Here is a 20,739-nt window from a genome sequence, read left to right on the forward strand (position 1 = left end):
ACCAGAGTAATAAAGGGTGCAGCACCACAAAGTCCCTGGATCTTCCTCATTTTCCTCCTTCCCTTATCCTTCCTTCCTTCTTAACTGTGGTAGATTTTTTACAAAAATTGTCACAATCATTACACTGTCAATATCCATGATTTTGGTTGGTCTCTCCCACACTACCCCGAGCTTGGCCCTGTGAGTTGCTTTGGACAGTGGTGCAATAGCAAATGTGACACAAACAGAGACTTGTAAAGGGCTTTTTGCATCAGGGCCCACCCTTACTTGCTGCTCTCTGGAAACCTGTGATGGCCGTGTGAAGAAGCCTGGACGGGTTTACTGAAGAATGAGAGACTTCGTGGAGTAGAATCGAGTTGTTCAAGCTGAGGCCCTGGACCAATAGCCTGCCAACCGAAAGATTGTGCATAAGACCGTTCTAGACCATCCAGCCCCAGGTGAGCTCATCTAGACCAAAATAACTGCCCAGTCAACCCATTGTTTTAAGGCCACTGAAGTTGTGGAGTAGTTTGTTACACAATAAAAGCTAACTGGCCGGGCGCAGTGGCTCATACCTGTAATCCCAGCACTTTGGGAGGCCGAGGCGGGTGGATCACAAGGTCAGGAGATCGAGACCATCCTGGTTAACACGGTGAAACCCCATCTCCACTAAAAATACACAAAAGTAGCTGGGCGCGGTGGCAGGCGCCTGTGGTCCCAGCTACTCGGGAGGCCGAGGCAGGAGAATGGTGTGGGCCCGGGAGGCAGAGCTTGCAGTGAGCCGAGATCATGACACTGCACTCCAGCCTGGACAACAGAGCGAGACTCCGTCTCAAAAAATAAAATAAAATAAAATAAACGCTAACTGATAGACCCATTCTTTTCTTCAACAACTTCCCGTAAGTCCTTGAATAGAATAATGACTCCTGCACTGAGAGGAGTATTTGTGGTTGAAGCTCTTGCTCCAGCTGAAACATGTTCACTTTCAGCTGGGCGCGGTGGCTCACACCTGTAATCCCAGCACTTTGGGAGGCTAAGACAGGCAGATCACCTGAGGTCAGGAGTTCGAGACTAGCCTGACCAACATGAAGAAACCCCATCTCTACAAAAATACAAAATTAGCTGGGTGTAGTGGCGCACAGCTGTAATTCCAGCTACTCAGGAGGCTGAGGCAGGAGAACCGCTTGAACCTGGGAGGCGGAGGTTGCGGTGAGCCAAGATCGCTCCATTGCACTCCAGCCTGGGCAACAGGAATGAAACTCTGTCTCAAAAAGAAAAGAAAAAAAGAAAGATGTTCACTTTTGCCCAAGATCTCATATCCAGGCATATTCTTAAGACTTTGCAGAGTCCATGAGCCTTGATGTACCACAACTACTCACCACTGACTGGTTCGTTGACTGATATTCTTTGGAGTTCTTCCTCCAGAAGGGGGCAGAAAATCCAAGATGGGAAGGATGAGAATGATTAAAAGGTGGAAACTCTGAGGGCACCAGATTACATACAGTTAAGGCAGAAGTTATTATTTATTTATTTATTTTATGTATGTATGTATGTATGTATGTATTTATTTATTTATTTATTTTGAGACAGAGTCTTGCTCTGTTGCCCAGGCTGGAGTGCAGTGGCGCGATCTCGGCTCACTGCAAGCTCTGCCTCCCAGGTTCACGCCATTCTCCTGCCTCAGCCTCCCCAGTAGCTGGGACTACAGGTGCCCGCCACCACACCTGGCTAATTTTTTGTATTTTTAGTAGAGACGGGGTTTCACCGTGTTAGTCAGGATGGTCTTGATCTCCTGACCTAGTGATCCACCCGCCTCGGCCTCCCAAAGTGCTGGGACTACAGGCGTGAGCCACCATGCCTGGCCTTTATTTTATTTATTTTGAGACAGAATCTTGCTCTGTCACCCGGGCATCATTCAGTGGCGTGATCTCAGCCCACAGCAACCTCCGCCTCCCGGGTTCAAGCGATTCTCCTGCCTCAGCCTCCTGAGTTGCTGGGACTACAGGCATGCACCACCACGCCCAGCTAATTTTTGTATTTTCAGTAGAGACAGGGTTTCACCACGTTGGCCAGGATGATCTCGAACGCCTGACCTCAGGTGATCCACCCCCTCGGCCTCCCAAATTGCTGGGATTACAGGTGGGAGCCACTGTGCCTGGCTCTATTTATTTATTTATTTATTATTTTATTTTATTTTTGTCGAGACAGAGTCCCACTCAGTCACCCAGGCTGGAGTGCAGTGGTGCGATCTCAGCTCAGCACAACCTCCATCTCCCTGGTTCAAGAGATTCTCATGCCTTAGCCTCCCAAGTAGCTGAAATTACAAGTGCTCTACCATGCCCAGCTAATTTTTGTATTTTCAGTAGAGACAGGGTTTCACCACATTGGCCAGGCTGGTCTTGAATTCCTGACCTCATGATCCGCCCACCTCAGCCTCCCAAAATGCTGGGATTACAGGACTGAGCCACTGCACCTGGCCCTATTTATTTATTTTTGAGACAGGGTCTCACTCTGTTGCCCAGGTTGAAGGCAGGCGTTCTTGAGGCCATAACAAGAGCTGTAACTTGATGTCAGATGATCTAGATTCTTATTTCCCTCTCTGCTTATTTTCCTTTTGTTTTCCAGAAATCTTTGGTAAAGTCTTGTTGGAATGTTCCAAATTGCTCTCAGCTGATCCACAAGTTAGTAAAGGAAGAGTCTTTGTCCATGCTCAAGTTCAAGTTTCTAAGGAGAACAGCACCCCTCTCATGCTATCAGGTTGATGGCAGAGGAAGATACTCTCTTTAGTCCACCTAATAAATTCCTTAGGAATAAACACTTAGGAATCAGCTGCTACTCAGATACGCTTTGCAGAGTTCTCAGTGAGAGGCCATTGTCCATATGTCATGGCTAAGGAGGTGGGCATGAGTTGGGATAAAACTCATGTTTCTTTCCAATTTGAAAAAGACACTGAGGTCATCCCTCAGAAGAGTTCAGTGAGGTCATTTCTCTCCAACGGGGGAAGAAGGAAGGAAGCTGATATTCCTGGAGGTCTCAGAACAGTATTTTAGATCTTGGCCTCCAGACTTACTAGGCAGCAGTCCAGTGGAGTAACTGCAGTGAAGTTAGATTATATGAGATCCAAGAAGGCTGTAATAAGGGGACAGAGAGCTCAAGACACTTAGATCTCAATAGAAGCTGACATCTGGGTCAGGAAGAGGAAAGAATCAAGGCTTATAGGAGGGGAGGGAAATTCTTTACAAATACCTGCGATATAGCCGTCTGGAAGGGGTCCTGGGAACCAACTATATTGCATATCAATATAAACCTGGCCTCACAGGAGGAACCCTCAGTTTTTTTCACTAGGGACCCAAGCCACTCTCTGCTGCTTTGGAAAGATTAACTATATTATGATCGATGCCAGAGGACATATATATATATATATCTTGTCCACCTCAGCTTCCCAAAGTGCTGGGATTACAGGCATGAGCCACTGTACCCAGCCCAAGAAACCTATATTAATTACTCCTTTTAAAAAAGATTTCAATGACAGCCAGCTTGAACTAAGAGAATTCTTTCTCATGTAATGAAATCTCAGGAAAGACAGCGATGAACAGCATCTCAAACAGGTCAGAACTCTTTCTGTCTTCCATTTTTTACTTCTCTGTGAGTATTAGCTTCTTTCTTTCAGGTTGGCTTCTTCACAAAGCAGTAACCACAACAGCCAGCAGCTCCTGGCTCATCTCTTCCTTGGCCACCAGAGAAGGATGGACTCTTCCCCCAATAAACTATAGGTGGGGGGAAACTGGGGAAAGGCTCTGATTGACTTACTTGGGTCATTGCCCATATCCCACCCAAACACTGGTCAGGAGGTAAAGTACTTTCATTGATTCTTCTCAGGTCACATGCCCAGCTTCAGAGCCCTCCTAAAATCCTTGGAGGCAGGGAAAAGAAACTGTCCTTCAAAGAAGGGAGGGATTACTCCCTGAAGACAGAAATGAAACAATGCTAAGTTCTGATTTTCTTACCAAGTTCTGCTGCTTCCCAATGGATCACACATTTAAGGAGTAAGATGGAAAATAATAGAGAAAAACCTAAAATAATGGCATAATAACAAGCTCTGAGCAATGTCTTTCTCTTTTTTTTCACTTTATCACCCTCCATATTTTACTTTTTCCCTAGATGTATAATAAAAATTGTGAAAAGAAGAATGAAAATAAAAAGGAATAAATAATTTTTTGAAACCAGCAGTATTAAAGATAACCCAGTCATTGTATTAGGCCTAAATACATAAATAAAGCAGCAGAGATGCACTTGAATGTAGAAAAAAATGACATCATCAACATTGAGGGAAAAAATAAAAAAATGTAGAAAAATATTTTTTAAAAACTCTTCTAAGGAATGGAAGGGGTTACAAGAAGCCCTTAAAATAAATTCTTTCCAGTTTCAGGGGAGTTTATTAATATCACATTAACATTTAGTTGAGTTGTTTTTTGCTAACATTGGAACTGGAGCTCTGTGTTGTATTGGCTACTGAATTTTACTGCATAAATCCCTCCCCTTGATTAGCTGAAGGGAGCGAGAATCCTTTCTAAGTTTGTTTCCGTCTGTTTGGACTGCATTAAGACATCAATTCATGATTACATAGAACCAAGGGAAAATCCTATAAAATCAGATCAACTACCGTGTTGTTAGTTTATTCCATTAACCATCTAAATTCAATTATTTTAAATGAAATGTATTGTGATATAACTTATATATAGTAAAAGGCTCCTGTTAAATCTACATTATCAGTTTTGACAAATGTATATAATCATGTGACCACCATCACAATCAAGGTAGAGAACAACCCCGTTACCACCCAAAATTTCCTGTAATCCTTCCTAGTTAATCTTTCTCTCAACCTCAGCCTGGTCTGCTTTCTGTTACTATAGATTAGATTTGTCTTTTCTAGAGTTTCATACAAATGTAATCATGTAGTATGTACTCTTGTGTCAGTTTCTTTCACACAGCATAATGAATTTATGGTATCAGCAGATCATTCCTCTTTACTGCTAAGTAATGTTCCATTGTATGGATATACCACAATTTGTTTAAATTTGTTGATCCATTTATGTATTATTGGACATTTGGCTTGTTTCCAGTTTGGGGACTATTATGTATACAGTTGGTATGTACATACATATACAAGTCTTTGGGCATATATTTTCATTTATCTTGGGTAAATAATTAGGATTGGAATGGCCAGATCACGTGGTAAGTGTATATTTAAAGAAAACTGCCAAGCTGTTTTCCAAAATTGTTGTGTCATTTTACATTCCCACCAGCAATATATGAGTTTCATTTGCATCACATCCTGGCCAATGCTTGGCATGATCAGTTTTTAAAATTTTGACGGTTCTAGTGGATATGTAGTGGTATCTCATTGTGGTATTTATTTATTTATTTGTTTATTTATTGTTTTGAGATAGAATCTCACTCTGTCACTAGGCTGGAATGCAGTGGCGCAATCTCGGCTCACTGCAACCTCCACCTCCTGGGTTCAAGCGATTCTCCTGCCTCAGCCTCCCAAGTAGCTGGGACTACAGGTGCATGCCACCATGCCCAGCTGATTTTTGTATTTTTAGTAGAGATGAGGTTTCACCATGTTGGCCAGGATGATCTCCATCTCTTGATCTCCTGATCCACCTGCCTCAGCCCCCGAAAGTGCTGGGATCACAGGCATGTGCCATGGTGCCTAGTCTGTTTATTTATTTGTATTTATTTAGTTTTTTGTTTGTTTGTTTTGGGTTTTTTGTTTTTGTTTTTGTTTTTGGAAACAGAGTCTCCTTCTGTCACCCAGGCTGGAGTTCAGTGGTGCTGTCTCAGCTCACTACAACCTCCACCTCCCAGGCTCAAGCAAGTCTCATGTCTCAGCCAACCAAGTAGCTGGAATAACAGGTGCACACCATCATGCCTGGCTAATTTTTCTATTTTTAGTCGAGATGGGGTTTCACCATGTTGGTCAGGCTGGTTTCAAACTCCTAACTTCATGTGATCCACCCACCTCGGCCTCTCAAAGTGCTGGGATTACAGGCGTGAGCCACCACCCCAGCCCTTATTGTGGTTTTAATTTGCATTTTTCTGATGACTAATGGTAAACATCTTTTGATGTGCTTACTGGCCACCCATATACCTTTTCTGTTCCCATTATTGCCACTCTTCCACATTTAGGCTTGTGATGGTTAATATCGGGTGTCAACTTCATTGGATTGAAGGATGTAAAGTATTGTTCCTGGGTGTGTCTGTGAGGATGTTACCAAAGGAGATAAACATTTGAGTCAGTGGACTGGGAGAGGCAGACCCACCCTCAGTCTGGGCAGGCACCATCTGATCAGCTGCCAGCATAAAAGCAGGCATGGAAAGAGCAGATTTCCTGAGTCTTCTGGAGTCCATCTTTCTCCCGTGCTGGATGCTTCCTGCCCTCTAACATCAGACTCCAAGTTCTCCAGCTTTTAGACTCTTGGACTTACACTAGTGACTTGCCAGGGGCTATTGGGCCTTCCGCCAAAGACTGAAAGCTGCGCTATCAACTTCCCTACTTTTGAGGTTTTGGGACTTGGACTGGCTTCCTGGCTCCTTAGCTTGCAGACAGCCTATTGTGGGACTTCACCTTGTGATCCTGTGAGTCAATTCTCCTAATAAACTCCCCATTCATACATTCATCTATCCTATTAGTTCTGTCCCTTTAGAGAACCCTGACTAATACAAGGCTCTCATCATCTCCTTTCTAAAATGTAACATTCTAATTCATCTCCAGCATAAACCAAGGTCTGATTGTGTCCTAACCCTATTTATAAGCCTTCCCTGGAGCCCTATTTTCTCAGAATAAAGTCCACACTTCTTAAAATGACATTTAAGGCTTTTACCAAATTAGCCACAAAAGACTAAAAGACCAATTTCTTTTAACTGGGGTAATTTGGGTAGGGTAATTTTTCTTCCCCACCTTTTCTGCTTGACCCCACACCCTCTACACTTGCACATTGGACTGTTGACTATTCCCTAATTTTCTCACACATGATCATGGATTTGTGGCTTTGCTCATGCTGTTTATGCTATCTGGTTGCCCTTTGCTCTTTTCTTTTTCTTTTTTTTTTTTTTTTTTGAGACAGAGTCTGGCTCTGTTGCCCAGGCTGGAGTGCAGTGGCCTGATCTCGGCTCACTGCAAGCTCTGCCCCCTGGGTTCACGCCATTCTCCTGCCTCAGCCTCTCGAGGAGCTGGGACTACAGGCGCCCACCACCACGCCCAGCTAAATTTTTGTATTTTTAGTAGAGACAGGGTTTCACTATGTTGGCCAGGATGGTCTCAATCTCCTGACCTCGTGATCCACCCGCCTCGGCCTCCCAAAGTGCTGGGATTACAGGCATGAGCCACAGCACCCGGCCTACTCTTTTCTACATGATGGCATGTTGATTCTTTAAGGCCCAGCTCAAAGGTCTGCTCTTCTGTGAAGCCATCTCAGCCTCGTGAAGTAGAGTTGACAGCTATTTGTGCTCTTTGGTAGCTCTTAGTCCATAATTCTCACAAGCTCCTCACCACAGACTACTTACTGTATTAGTCGGTTGAGGGGCTCCTGTCTCTCTTTGCTGGAGCTTAACTCCTTAAGAATAGCAGTGGTATCTTACTCTTTTTACATCCTGAGGGCCTCACATTAACTCCTGCTTGGTAACATGGTTGACTGAATGTGCGGATGAATAACTGAGGAAATAAATGAAAAGAAATCTGCCTTGGCTGGGCATGGTGGCTCATGCCTATAATCACAACACTTTGGGAGGCCATGGCGGGTCAGTAGTTCAAGACCAGCCTGGCCAACATGGTAAAACCCCGTCTCTACTAAAAATGCAAAATTAGCCGGGGGTGGTGGCACATGCTTGTGATCCTAGCTACTTGGGAGGTTGAGGCAGGAGAATTGCTGGAACCTGAGAGGCAGAGGTTGCAGTGAGCCGAGATTTCCCCACTGCACTCCAGCTTGGGTGACAGAGCAAGACTCCATCTCAAAAAAAAAAAGAAAGAAAGAAAGAACTCTGCCTTTAAGCAAGTTGTTTACCCTCTCTAGACCTCATTCCCTTATCTGTAAATTGAGAGAGCTAAAATCATTGATTTATAATACCTTTCCAGTTCTTTTCCTTTCTTTTTTTGAGACAGGATCTTGCTCTGTCACCCAGGCTGTGATTATAGCTCTGCAGACTCCAGCTCAGCCTGGCTCAAGCAATCTTCCCACCTCAGCCTCCCAAGTAGCTGGGACTACAAGTGTGCACCACCACATCCAGCTAATTTTTAATTTTTTTTTTTTTTTTGGTAGAGACAGGGTCTCTGCTTTGTTGACCACCCTGGACTTGAACTCTTAGCCTCAAGTGATTCTCCTGACTCAGCCACTCAAAGTGCTGGGATTATAGGTGTGAACCACCATACCCAGGCTCTTTCCACTTCTAATATATTTGATTTATTTTATTTTGTTTCTAATGTATTTTAAATTCTATGTTAATATTTTCAAATCCAGTAAAATAGTATATTTGAATGTATCCCAAAACTGGATGATGGATCAGATGTGCTAATTAGATAATGCTGGATTATCAGTGACACTTTGAGGGGCCACATCCTATTCCCTGTGAATTATAAGGTGAAAATAGTGGGACCTTCCTCAGTTAACTTTGCTGGCAGATGTGATCATGAAGAATTATGATTTGTCACTATTTTTAGTCTGGATCTACAATGCAGCAGCAACAGTACATTCTCACACATTTCTATAAATTTATGCCTTTATATATGTCTACATATTGTGGGTTTTTTCTTCTTTTATGGTCTGGGGGAAGACAAAAGGAAGAATGATAATACTTAGGAAGCTGTAATCTACCATTTAGTTTTATTAGGAATTATTACTTAAATTGTAATTTATAGTATTTATAATGGAAAAAAGTTGTTTACACAAGTATATCACGTTTAAAATAGATAATGAAGGCTGGGCACGGTGGCTCACGCCTGTAATCCCAGCATTTTGGGAGGCCAAGGCAGATGGATCACATGAGGTCAGAAGTTCAAGATCAGCCTGGCCAACATAGTGAAACCCCGTCTCCATTAAAATTGCAAAAATTAGCCAGGTGTGGTGGTGGGCACCTGTAGTCCCAACTACTCAGGAGGATGAGGCAGGAGAATCACTTGAACCCAGGAGGCAGAGGTTGTAGTGGGCTGAAATCTCACCACTGCACTCCAGCCTAGGTGACAGAGCGAGACTCCATCTCAAAAAAAAAAAAAACAAAATATATGATGAAGACTTATTTTCATATAGAATATAACAAATATTGCATTTTATTTTTAAATAATGCAAACATTCTACCACATTTTTTGTCCTATAAATCCAGGAGTTTCTTTTCTACGTGATTATCCTGTATAAAGTTAGACATTGAGGCAGTCTATGATAGCGTCTTAACTTCTTTCCAGTATTACAGCTTTCATTAGCTGGCAACAACCAGAGCCAAATCCACAATTTGGATTTCAGATTTAGTAAGAGGTAAATCATTTGTAAGATCTAAGACACACAAAGCTGCAGCAGTGACAATATCCTCCCCAAGCATTTCAGAAGGATCACAAGCACACTGCCAGCATTTATTAATTGCTCTATAAAAAGACACACATGAAAGCATGAGCCCCAAAAGGTCTGACAATGTCAAAACGTCACTGGGATTACTGTTAACTGTCATTTAATTCTGAAGCAAAAGCTGTTCATGGAATTATAGAACAATTAATAAACCTCCAGGTTTCCTTCATATCTTTAAAGAGTTTTTGTCCAAATTATGGATTTTCTTCCTCCTCTGACAGTTTAAATGCTGCATTGAATTAACCTATTCTGCATGTCTCTTTCCCATACAAATATTGTTGCCCAATAGTTCTGCCATTTAGAATCCAAGATCTAGAGATCCCCTGTAGGTGTCTTTCACATCTGTGAAATGGGGGTAACACTCTTGAAAAAGAGTCTACCTAGCAACGCTCCTGTAAAAACTAAAAACAGGTTTATTAATTTACTTTTCTTTTTTTTGAGCCAGGTGGTCTTATTATGTTGTCTAAGCTGGTCTCAAACTCTTGGCCTCAAGCGATCCTCCCATCTCAGCCTCCTACCTGGATTATAGGCAGGAGCCACAGCACCTGTCTTAATTTTTTTAACCCTGTAGTATCCCCAAGAAAGTCAAGTACGTGAAAACCTCCCAAACAGATGATGAGTGATTATATTTTTAAGGATTTTTACTAGATAGCTATTAAATGGTATGTATCTAAAGATTATGTGAAGATATGATGACATGGGAAATGCTCTTAACGTATTATGAAATGGGAAAACCAGGCTACCAAACTGTAAGAATGGAATGACGACAATTTTAGCTGGGCATTATGGTGGGTGCCTGTAATCCCAGTTACTTGGGAGGCAGGGGTTGCAGTGAGCCAAGATGGCACCACTGCACTCCAGCCTGGACGACAGAGCAAGTCTCTCTCTCTCTCTCTCTCTATATATATATATATATATGATTTTTATTATTACAACTAATATGCAAAGCTAGACATGTCTACATAACTTATTGATTCATGTTGGAAACACCCCCACCAATCTAGAATCTGAAAGCCAGCAATTTTCACTCTCTAAAAGACAACTGAGAACCAATAAATTAGCAAAAAAGGCATCTGTCAGAAAAATAACAAGTGTGGGTGAGGATTTGGAGAAATTGGAGACTTTGTGCACTGTTGGTGGGAGTATAAAACAGCGCAGCCACTACAGAAAACAGTATGGCCGCTCCAAAAAAAAAGTATAAATAGAATTTACCATGTGATTCTGCAATTCCACTTCTGAGTGTATACCCAAAAGGAATGAAAGCAGGGTCTTAAAGAGATATCTGCACACTCATTTTCATAGCAGCATTATTCACAAAAGCCAAAACCCAAGTGTCCGTTGATGGATGAATAGACAAAGAAAATGTGGTCTATTAATACAATGGAATATTCTGCAGTCTTAAAACAGAAGGAAATTCTGACATGTGCTACAATATGCATGTAGCATATTAGAACAGTATGTTAAATGAAATAAGCCAGTCACAAAAAGTCAAAAACTGTATGATTCTACCTGCATGAGGTACATACAGTTGTCATATTCATAGAGACATAAAGCAGAATGGCGGTTGGCAGGGACTGTGGGGAGAAGAGAATAGAAAAGTGTTTAATGGGCATGGGGTTTCAGTTTTGCAAGATAAAAGTTCCAGAGATGGATGGCGGTGACGATTGCACAACAATGTGAACTGTCTTAATGCCACTGAACTGTATAGTTAAAAATGGTCAAGATTGTCCAGGTGCGGTGGCTCATGACTGTAATCCCAGCACTTTGGGAGGCCAAGGCAGGTGGACCACTTGAGGTCAGGAGTTTGAGACCAGCCTGGTCAACATGGTGAAACCCTGTCTCTACTAAAAAAATACAAAAATTAGCTGGCTGTGGTAGCATGCACCTGTAGTCCCAGCTGCTTGGGAGGCTGAGGCAGGAGAATCACTTGAACCTTGGCTCAATCTTGCAGTGAGCCAAGGTTGCAGATATCATGCCACTGTACTCCAGCCCAGGAGGCACTCTGTCTCAAAAAAAAAAAAAAAAAAGGTCAAGATGGTAAATTGTATGTTATGTGTATTTTGCCACAATTTAAAGAATGATAATTTTAAAAAGGTATTTGAATGGTTTTAAAAATCAATGTACAAGAGCTCAGCCTTGACATATTCATATGAGGATTTCTTGGGCTATTTATTTATTTGAGACAGAGTCACACTTTGTCACCCAGGCTGGAGCACAGCGGCACGATCTCCGCTCACTGCTACCTCCGCCTCCCAGGTTCAAGCGATTCTCCTGCCTCAGCCTCCCGAGTAGCTGGGATTACAGGCACCTGCCACCATGCCCGGCTAATTTTTGTATTTTTAGTAGAGACGGGGGTTTCACCATGTTGGCCAGGCTGGTCTTGAACTGCTGACCTCAGGTGATCCACTCGCCTTAGCCTCCCAAAGAGCTGGGATTACAGGTGTGAGCCACCGTTCCCGGCCTTCTTGGGCTATTTATTAGTGTTATTTCTAATCAATTCTGAGAAGTTTGACACTGGCTCCCTGGCCCTAAACAATTAAAGACAGTAAAATAGAGAAAAAGGCCTCAAGAGATAGCGATGGGTGCGATAGCAGAGCGAGCCTGAGCTGACAAACAGGTGGTAGGGTGGGGCGGAGGGGCGGGCAGATGAGGGTAGCCGAGGAGTCCCGCACACCTTAGAGGTCCTGAGCTGGAACAGCGAAAGAGCCTCAGCAACGAGGACCAAGAGCCTGCTACATCAGGGTAAATGAAAGGAATACATGTTTCAAAAATAAAAATGTTTTTAAAATTTGCGGCTTGGGTTCTTAAAGAAAGAAGTTGCTGTACCCAGAAGATTCACCAAAATTCACCAATCCGAGGACTTTTTCTCCTCCCCCAGTGCTAGACAAAGGAGGTGTGATTTGTCCTTCGCTCGCAGCCGTTTGAGCCACCCCACACGGAGGCGAGCCTCGCTAGCGCCTCGGTTACAGCCCTTCCCATAAGGCTTCATTCAGTGGCGCCGGGTCCGGGGCCGCTGCCTTCTCTCGAGCAGGTGCTTCGGCCCTCCAGACTCAGCCCAGGACTGATCCCCGCAGCAGCCCAGCCTCTCCGGAAGGCTGAAGAGGGCAGGCGCAGCCACAGCCGCTCTCCAAGGGTTGGTTCCTCGGACTCTGGGGCCTTCCTGGGAGCTGCCGCCAGCCCTGGCTTAGGGAGAGAATTGATGGACACGTTGAAATCACATGTTGCACACGTTACTTGCCACTCCACCCGCTCATCGAAAGGGAATCCCGTTTCTCCTTTCTTTCCCTCTGGGTCGCAGACCATTTAATATGTGTAGCGAGTAGCATTTTAAGTGCTCGACTACCACTTAAGACTGGTCCCAGGGCAATCACCAGAAACAGAGAGATACAACCCCATTTGGAGTTGGGTGACTTTCTTAGAGAAAGCAGTTTTGAAGGATTTGCTGGGGGTCGTGGAGCGGGGAGGTGGGAAATAACCAGCTTTGCCGCACAACAGGTAAATACTACCCTGATGGCTTGAGGGGAGAGAGGGCGCCAAAGTGAGCTTCTATAAGGCTCATAAAGGCTTGGGAAGTTCTAGTCAAACTAACAAGCAGCTGATTCCACCTAGGATCCCTTAGGTCAAGCTGTGGAAAGCACCCCACTAGGGGAAGTTTCGGGAGTCGTTAGCCCCTTGGATCAGAGCAGCTTTGCCTTTGTTAGTTTTAAATTCTGAATACACTTGCCTTTGAAAAACCATAAACAGGCCGGGCGCAGTGGCTCACGCCTGTAATCCCAGCACTTTGGGAGGCCAATGTGGGCGGATCACGAGGTCAGGAGATGGAGAACATCCTGGCTAACACGGTGAAACCCCGTCTCTACTAAAAAATATAACAAATTAGCTGGGCGTGGTGGTGGTGGGCGCCTGTAGTCCCAGCTACTCGGGAGACTGAGGCAGGAGAATGGTGTGAACCCCGGAGGCGGAGCTTGCAGTGAGCTGAGATGGGGCCACTGCACTCCAGTCTGGGCGACAGAGCGAGACTCCGTCTCAAAAAAGAAGAAAAGAAAAATCATAAACAAAACTTTAAAAAAAGAAGTTTCTGCTTCTAGAATGCAGGTAAAGGTTGAGGACACTTCAGTTGGAAGTCTGGGTTACATTCTATGCTCACTAGTTCCCAGGCAAGTCAACTGCTTGAGCCCTAGTTTCCAAGGATGAGAGGTGGAAATCATGTTATTTTTCTCACATGAGGTAACATGAAAACAGCTTGCAAGTTAGTAATACTTCACCCAGTCCATAGCGCTATTCAGCCTACCTCTGTCACTTCTCCCAGGATTAAAAACAACCAGCCTTGCTGGTCTCCAACTCCTGACCTCAAGTGATCCGCCTGCCTCAGTCTCCCAAAGTGCTGGGATTACAGGCAAGAGCCACCGCGCCCAGCCCCAATGCTGCCATATGTTAGGTACATAATCTTAGACATGTCATCTAGCTCTTCTTAAATGTAGTTTCCTCACTTGTAAAATGTTTGTTAATATCTGCCTTATCTTCCCATAGGTTTAGTGTAAAAACCAAATGAAGCAACACTTAAGCTTTCGTGTCTAAATTGATGTAAAAATATTCCTGTTGAATGTGTTAATGTACTGAAATTGTCAACATTTTTACCTACAAAATGTCTTACAGCGTAACTTGCCCAAGGCCTGATGTTATGAACTGCTTCCTTTTTTCTTTTTAATTCATGAAGAACTTGTAACATAATCCCATTTCAGTCAGATTGAAAACCCAGGTTTAAAACATTGCTGTTCAGAGGTAATGGGGGATTGGAACTTGCATTCCCTAATTGCTCATCTGGACAGGATTAAAATGGTCACACTATACTCTGGTTTCTCTTCAAATCATATAAATCTTTCACTTTAAAATGGTCACACTGGCTTTATTAGTTCTATTAAAGATTTTTCTAGCAGGCTTCAGTGGAATTTTATTAGTTAGAAATATTAACGTATTTCTTTTTTTTTTTGAGACGGAGTTTCACTCTTGTTGCCCAGGCTGGAGTGCAGTGGCCCAATCTCGGCTCACTGCAACCTGTGCCTCCCGGTTTCAAGTTATTCTCCTGCCTCAGCCTCCCGAGTAGCTGGGATTACAGGCATACGCCACCACGCCTGGCTAATTTTGTATTTTTAGTAGAGATGAGGTTTCTCCACTTTGATCAGGCTGGTCTCGAACTCCTACCACAGGTGATCTGCCCGCCTCAGCCTCCCAAAGTGCTAAGATTATAGGTGTGAGCCACTGTGTCCAGTCAGAAATGTTAATGTAATTCTAAAGACACCTAAATCTCTGTCTATTTATTTATTTATTTATTTTGACAGTGTATCACTCTGTTGCTGAGGCTGGAGTGTGGTGATGCAATTGCCACCCATTGCAGCCTCAAACAATCCTCCCACTTCAGCCTTTCGAGTAGCTGGGACTACAAGTACTCATGCTCAGCTTTTTTTTTTTTTTTTTTTTTAAGATACAGGGTCTCACTATGTTGCCCAGGCTAATCTTGAACTCCTGGGCTCAAGCAACCTCTAGCCTCAGTCTCCCAAAGTGCTGGGAATACAGACGTAAGCCACCGTGTCTGGCCCTGAATCTCTTTAAACCATGGGTTTTAAACATGGGGGTAAAGGATACCTATGATAAACTGCTCCTGGTAGAACTTTTCTGGCAGATCTTGCTGCTGCCTACCTGGCTTCTCAGGGGATCGGAGCCTGAATTGAGCATGGTCCTCTCTGCCTTACTCTGCATAGCATAGACATGTGGTTGCGCACACTGCCTCCTCTTTCTCTCCTCACCTGCCTCACCTCCAACCTGCCCCCTACTCCAACTCCCCAGTTGTGTCCAGCTCTGTCTAGTGATCTGGAGATGGGAGATGTCAGAAAATGAAAAGGTATAGAAAGTAACATCTTAGGTGGAAACAACCTGTGTCTATTAATGGATTAATGGATAAACACAATGTGATCTACACATGCAATGGAATATTCTTCAGTCTTAAAAAGGAATTAAATTCTGACACACGTTACAACACAGATGAACTGTGAAGACACTATGCTAAGTGAAATCAGCCAGATACAGAAGAACAATATTGCATGATTCTACTTTCCACTTATATGAGGTACCTAGAATAGTCAAATTCATAGAGACAGAAAGTAGAGTGCTTTTCGCTAGAAGCTCGGGGAGGGGGGATGGGAAGTTACTGTCTAAGGAGTACAGTTGCAGTTTTCGAAAGATGAATGGTAGTGATGGTTGCATGACAATATGAATAAACTTAATGCCACCGAATTGTACACTTAAAAATGATTAATATGGTAAAATTTATGTTAGGTATATTTTACCATATTTTTTTTTTAATGTAACATCTCCTAACAGAAAATTTAAGGACACCTAGTGACGTGCCTTTTTTCTCCCACCAAAATATAAACTCAGGACGAGTTCAAGTTCCCTGATCAAAGTGTTAGAAATCAAAGTTAAGTGCCTATTACTTCTCTAGAATATCTTGCTTTGTTCCACTTATTATAGGACTGGCTTAGCCAGTAAATTATATCTTTATTTCTCATTCACCAATCAGCAGGAATTATAAGTGGATAAGTAGGATTTAGGCATATACTGAAAGTGTAATTGTGCTGGTAACCTAAACTCTAGCAAATACTCTTAGCAATGCAGGAAACTGCTAGCTACTTTTCCCTGTAAAATGTTTTCAAAAATCTCAGGTGTCTTTGTACCCTTTCAAAAAATTAAGATAGTATTGTGGTACTTTACTACCTACTCATTTATAAATTCATTTGTATTAAAGGCAAATAATGTTGATGGAACCCCCAAAATTCAGTACTTTAAAGGCCTGAGTACATTGGGCTGTATAACAAGGAATGTAGATGAATACTTGATTTAATTATAATGTTTGGTCCAATACTCCTAGCCTGGTTTAAAGGAGAGATGGCCTTTTTCAGTGGAATGACTTCTTTAACAATGAGCCATTCATTCTTTTGTGATAGCACCAGAAGGAGAGAATTATTGGTTCTTTAAAATCGCTTTTTTTTTTTTTTGAGATGGAGTCTCGCTCTGTCGCCCAGGCTGGAATGCAGTGGCCGGATCTCAGCTCACTGCAAACTCTGCCTCCCGGGTTTATGCCATTCTCCTGCCTCAGCCTCCCGAGTAGCTGGGACTACAGGCGCCCACCACCTCGCCCGGCTAGTTTTTTGTATTTTTTAGTAGAGACGGGGGTTTCACCATGTTAGCCAGGATGGTCTCGATCTCCTGACCTCGTGATCTGCCCGTCTCGGCCTCCCAAAGTGCTGGGATTACAGGCTTGAGCCACCGCGCCCAGCCTAAAATCGCTTTTTAAAGCAAGAAATTAACCTTTTGGAATGAGGAGGGCTAGAAACAGGTAAGGGTTAGGAAATCGGATCTAGACCACCTGGGACTTGGAAGCCAGTTCCCAAACTCAAATTATCTGAATTCTAAACTAGGGACCCTATTCCTGTGTTTCATTGTTGTTGTTGTTTTCTTACTCTGTCACCCAGACAAGCATGATCCTGGCTCATTGCAGCCTTGACCTCCTGGGCTCAAGCAATCCTCCCACCTCAGCCTCCAAAAGCACTGGGATTACAGGCGTATACCATTGCACCCAGCCCTATTCCTGTTTTTAACGTAAATAAACCTCTATCACACTGAACACAACTGACACTCATGAACACTTTAGCTGGTCTCCCCAGCAGAAGAAGCAAAAGCTAAGGGGGCCAAGTGACCTTCTGCCCCTCTGTCTCGAAGCCATGGTGGGGACAGGCATGGATGTGATGAAAGAAGTAGAACACTTTCTTATCCTCTTCAGAGGACCATTGTTCCTCCAGAATTGTCTACATAGCATCCTTTATCTGAATTGAAGACTCCTCAAAGTAAAACAGCTGTATCTGGGGACATGAGGAATTTGTAATGATGAGGAAAAATGAGGTTTTGGATGAGGACAAGAGACAGTTCTAGCACAGAGAGCCAGTTAGAATGAGGAGAGGACTGGCTGGGTGCGATGGCTCACACCTGTAATCCCAGCACTTTGGGGGGCCGAAGCAGGCAGATCTCTTGAGGTCAGGAGTTCGAGACCAGCTTGGCCAACATGGTGAAACCCCATCTCTACTAAAAATACAAAAATTAACTTGGTATGGTGGCCCACACCTGTAATCCCAGCTACTTGAGAAGCTGAAACAGGAGAATTGGTTGAGCCCAAGAGGCAGAGGTTGCAGTGAGCCAAGATTGTGACACTGCACTCAAGCCTGGGTAACAGAGTGAGACTCCATCTCAAGCTGAGCCTGCTCACAAGAGAAGGAATGGGCAGGCACCAGCCAATAACTCAAGCACTGTACCCACATTTTATACATGAGAACAGAAACCATCTCCCTCCATTCCCACCCATACAGTTTGGACATGAGGACCGAAACCTCATGCTGCCTACATTAACCCAACTTTTTTTTTTTTTTTTGAGACGGAGTTTCACTCTTGTTGTCCAGGCTGGAGTGCAATGGCACGATCTCGGCTCACCGCAACCTCCGCCTCCCAGGTTCAAGCAATTCTCCTGCCTCAGCCTCCCTAGTAGCTGGGATTATAGGCATGTGCCACCACGCCCAGCTAATTTTGTATTTTTAGTAGAGACGAGGTTTCTCCATGTTGGTCAGGCTGGTCTTGAACTCCCGACCTCAGGTGATCCACCCACCTCGGACTCCCAAAGTGCTGGGATTACAGGTGTGAGCCACTGTGCCCAGCCCAACTTTATGATTCTACTGTGTTTATCAGAATTGCTTTTCTATTTCAGGAGATTTCCCAGGCAAATAACTTTTTTGTTGTTGTTGTTGTTGTTGAGACGGAGTCTCACTCTGTCGCCCAGGCTGGAGTGCAGTGGCTGGATCTCAGCTCACTGCAAGCTCCGCCTCCCAGGTTTACGCCATTCTCCTGCCTCAGCCTCCAGAGTAGCTGGGACTACAGGCGCCCGCCACCTCACCCGGCTAGTTTTCTTGTATTTTTTTAGTAGAGATGGGGTTTCACTGTGTTAGCCAGGATGGTTTCGATCTCCTGACCTCGTGATCCAACTTTATTGTTCATTACAGAAACTTCCAACTCTTTTCATAGAAAGTATCAATAGTTTATGTCCTAAGATTCTTTGAAACCCTGTCTCAAAATCCTCAGCCAACTATTGCCACCAACACTAAACCACCCTTTCAAAAAATTAAGAATTGGGTAATTCTTACCCAATCCTACCAAAGCCACATCGAAATACCTGCTCTAAACCAAATTTCAAAGTCTCGACAAATTCCAACCTTATCTTTTCCCCTCCAAGACCCTATCAAAGCTCTATGGACAAGGTGTTCTCCCTAACCACAGTAAGCAATGAACTCAGCTATGTCTTATCAACAGGCTGTGCTGGTGATATTTGCAGATCCAGCATTCAACATCCTAATATGCACAGTACATTAGAAGGTTAATTGATAATCATTGCCGGCACTTCAATAGATGAAAAATAGAATATTTAACATAGTATTGTAGGGCTTTACAATTTACAGAAGGCTTTCCCATAGGTGATTTCACTGGGCTCATTTACAGTGCACTGTGAGAGGTGAGTGGGGTAAATATTAGTATCATGACCAAGTCACACAATGAGAACACAGCCCAAAGACGGGACGTGATTTATCAGAGGCTGAATGGACCAATTAAAAGGCAGGGTAGAATCTTTATTCTAGGTCTCCCGATTTTAAATATTGACTATTAACCCACAGAAGTCCTAATGACAATATTTAGTATTTACATTAAGAGATTAAGCATTTTCTTAAATCTTAAAGAGCCAAAGTGTATTCATTTGCTAGGGCTTCTGAACAAAGTCCCACAAACAGAGTGACTTTGTGGCACCAAGGGGTTAATTTGATCAGGTCTGCCTGCCCTGCTTGCTTTTGCTCTCTAGTTTTTTCTTTTTTCCTTTTTCCATGAAGTAGAAGGCCGTGGTAGTTGAAGGTCTTGCCACTGAACTCTGAAACTTAACCTTCACTGGCTACTTTATATATAACATTCATACATTACTATGGTAATGGCTGCTTCGGTTGTTTTTCAGGAACTTGGGCCAGCTCCTATTCTGTTCAAACTAGTTGAGACCACCAACTGACCCTTCCACCCACCTCAGCCTCCCAAAGTGCTGGGATTGCAGGCGTGAGCCACCACACCCGGCCAGTCCTCTCCTCATTCTAACTTACTCTCTGTGCCAAAACTGTCTCTTGTCCTCATCTAAAACTTCATTTTTCCTCCTCATCACAGATTCCTCATGCCCCCAAATAGAGCTGTTTTATGTTGAGGAATCTTCGATTCAGATTGCAGGATGCAGGCACTGGGCCCGCACAAGTGCCTGAGAAGTGGCCTTTTGATATTGGAAGGCCCAAAACTCCACCCTCCTGATCATGCTAACAGCACCATTTTCTGTGCATATGTCCTATAAAATGCCACAAACCCCAACTATGCTTGCACAGCATGAACCCATATCTTCATTTTTCTCCACCGCCAATCACCTCTCCCTGAGCCTTAGACCACCCCACTCCCCTAACCCATCAATATCCCTAAGCTTTATCTGCGGGGAGGCAGATTTGAGAACTGTTCTCTCACCTCCTTGCTTGTCAGCCTCACAAATCTTTTCTCTTTTGCAAAACCCGTGTCACAGTGATTGATTTACTGTGCACAGACAGAATGGACCTGGACCTGGCTGGTGACATTAGAAGAACCAAAATTTGTTGTCTCACAGTTCTGGAGACAAGAAGTCCAAGATGAGGGTGTTGGCAGGGTTGGGTCTTTCTGAGGGCTGAGAAGGAGAATCTGTTCCAGGTCTCTCTTCTCACTTCTGGTGGTTTGCTGGTTTGCTGGCCATCTTTGGTGCTCCTTCGCTTCTGTTGCATCACCCGGTCTCTGCCTCCATTGTCACATGGTATTCTGCTTGTGCGTGTGTCTGTGTTCCCCCAACATTTTTTTTTTTTTTTTTTTGAGACTACATCTCCCTCTGTCACCCAGGTTGGAGTGCAATGGCACAACGATAGCTCTCTGGAGCCTTGACTTCCCAGACTCAAGTGATCCTCCTGCATCAGTCTCTTGAATAGCCGGGACTACAGGCATGCATCAC

General features: G+C 43.7%; 1 long non-coding RNA gene across 1 annotated transcript in view; it reads right to left on the reverse strand.

The window, feature by feature from the left end:
- Positions 1 to 11,973: 11,973 nt before the first annotated feature.
- The window catches only part of LOC117074933, a 100,159-nt gene continuing 91,393 nt past the window's right edge, over positions 11,974 to 20,739 (reverse strand). Inside the window, exon 6 of the long non-coding RNA XR_004433773.1 lies at positions 11,974 to 12,772. This is a non-coding gene — a long non-coding RNA (uncharacterized LOC117074933). The remainder of the gene's footprint in view (positions 12,773 to 20,739) is intronic.

This window comes from Trachypithecus francoisi, unplaced genomic scaffold (assembly GCF_009764315.1).
Source record: "Trachypithecus francoisi isolate TF-2019V2 unplaced genomic scaffold, Tfra_2.0 Lachesis_group5, whole genome shotgun sequence".
Classification (NCBI taxonomy): domain Eukaryota; kingdom Metazoa; phylum Chordata; class Mammalia; order Primates; family Cercopithecidae; genus Trachypithecus; species Trachypithecus francoisi.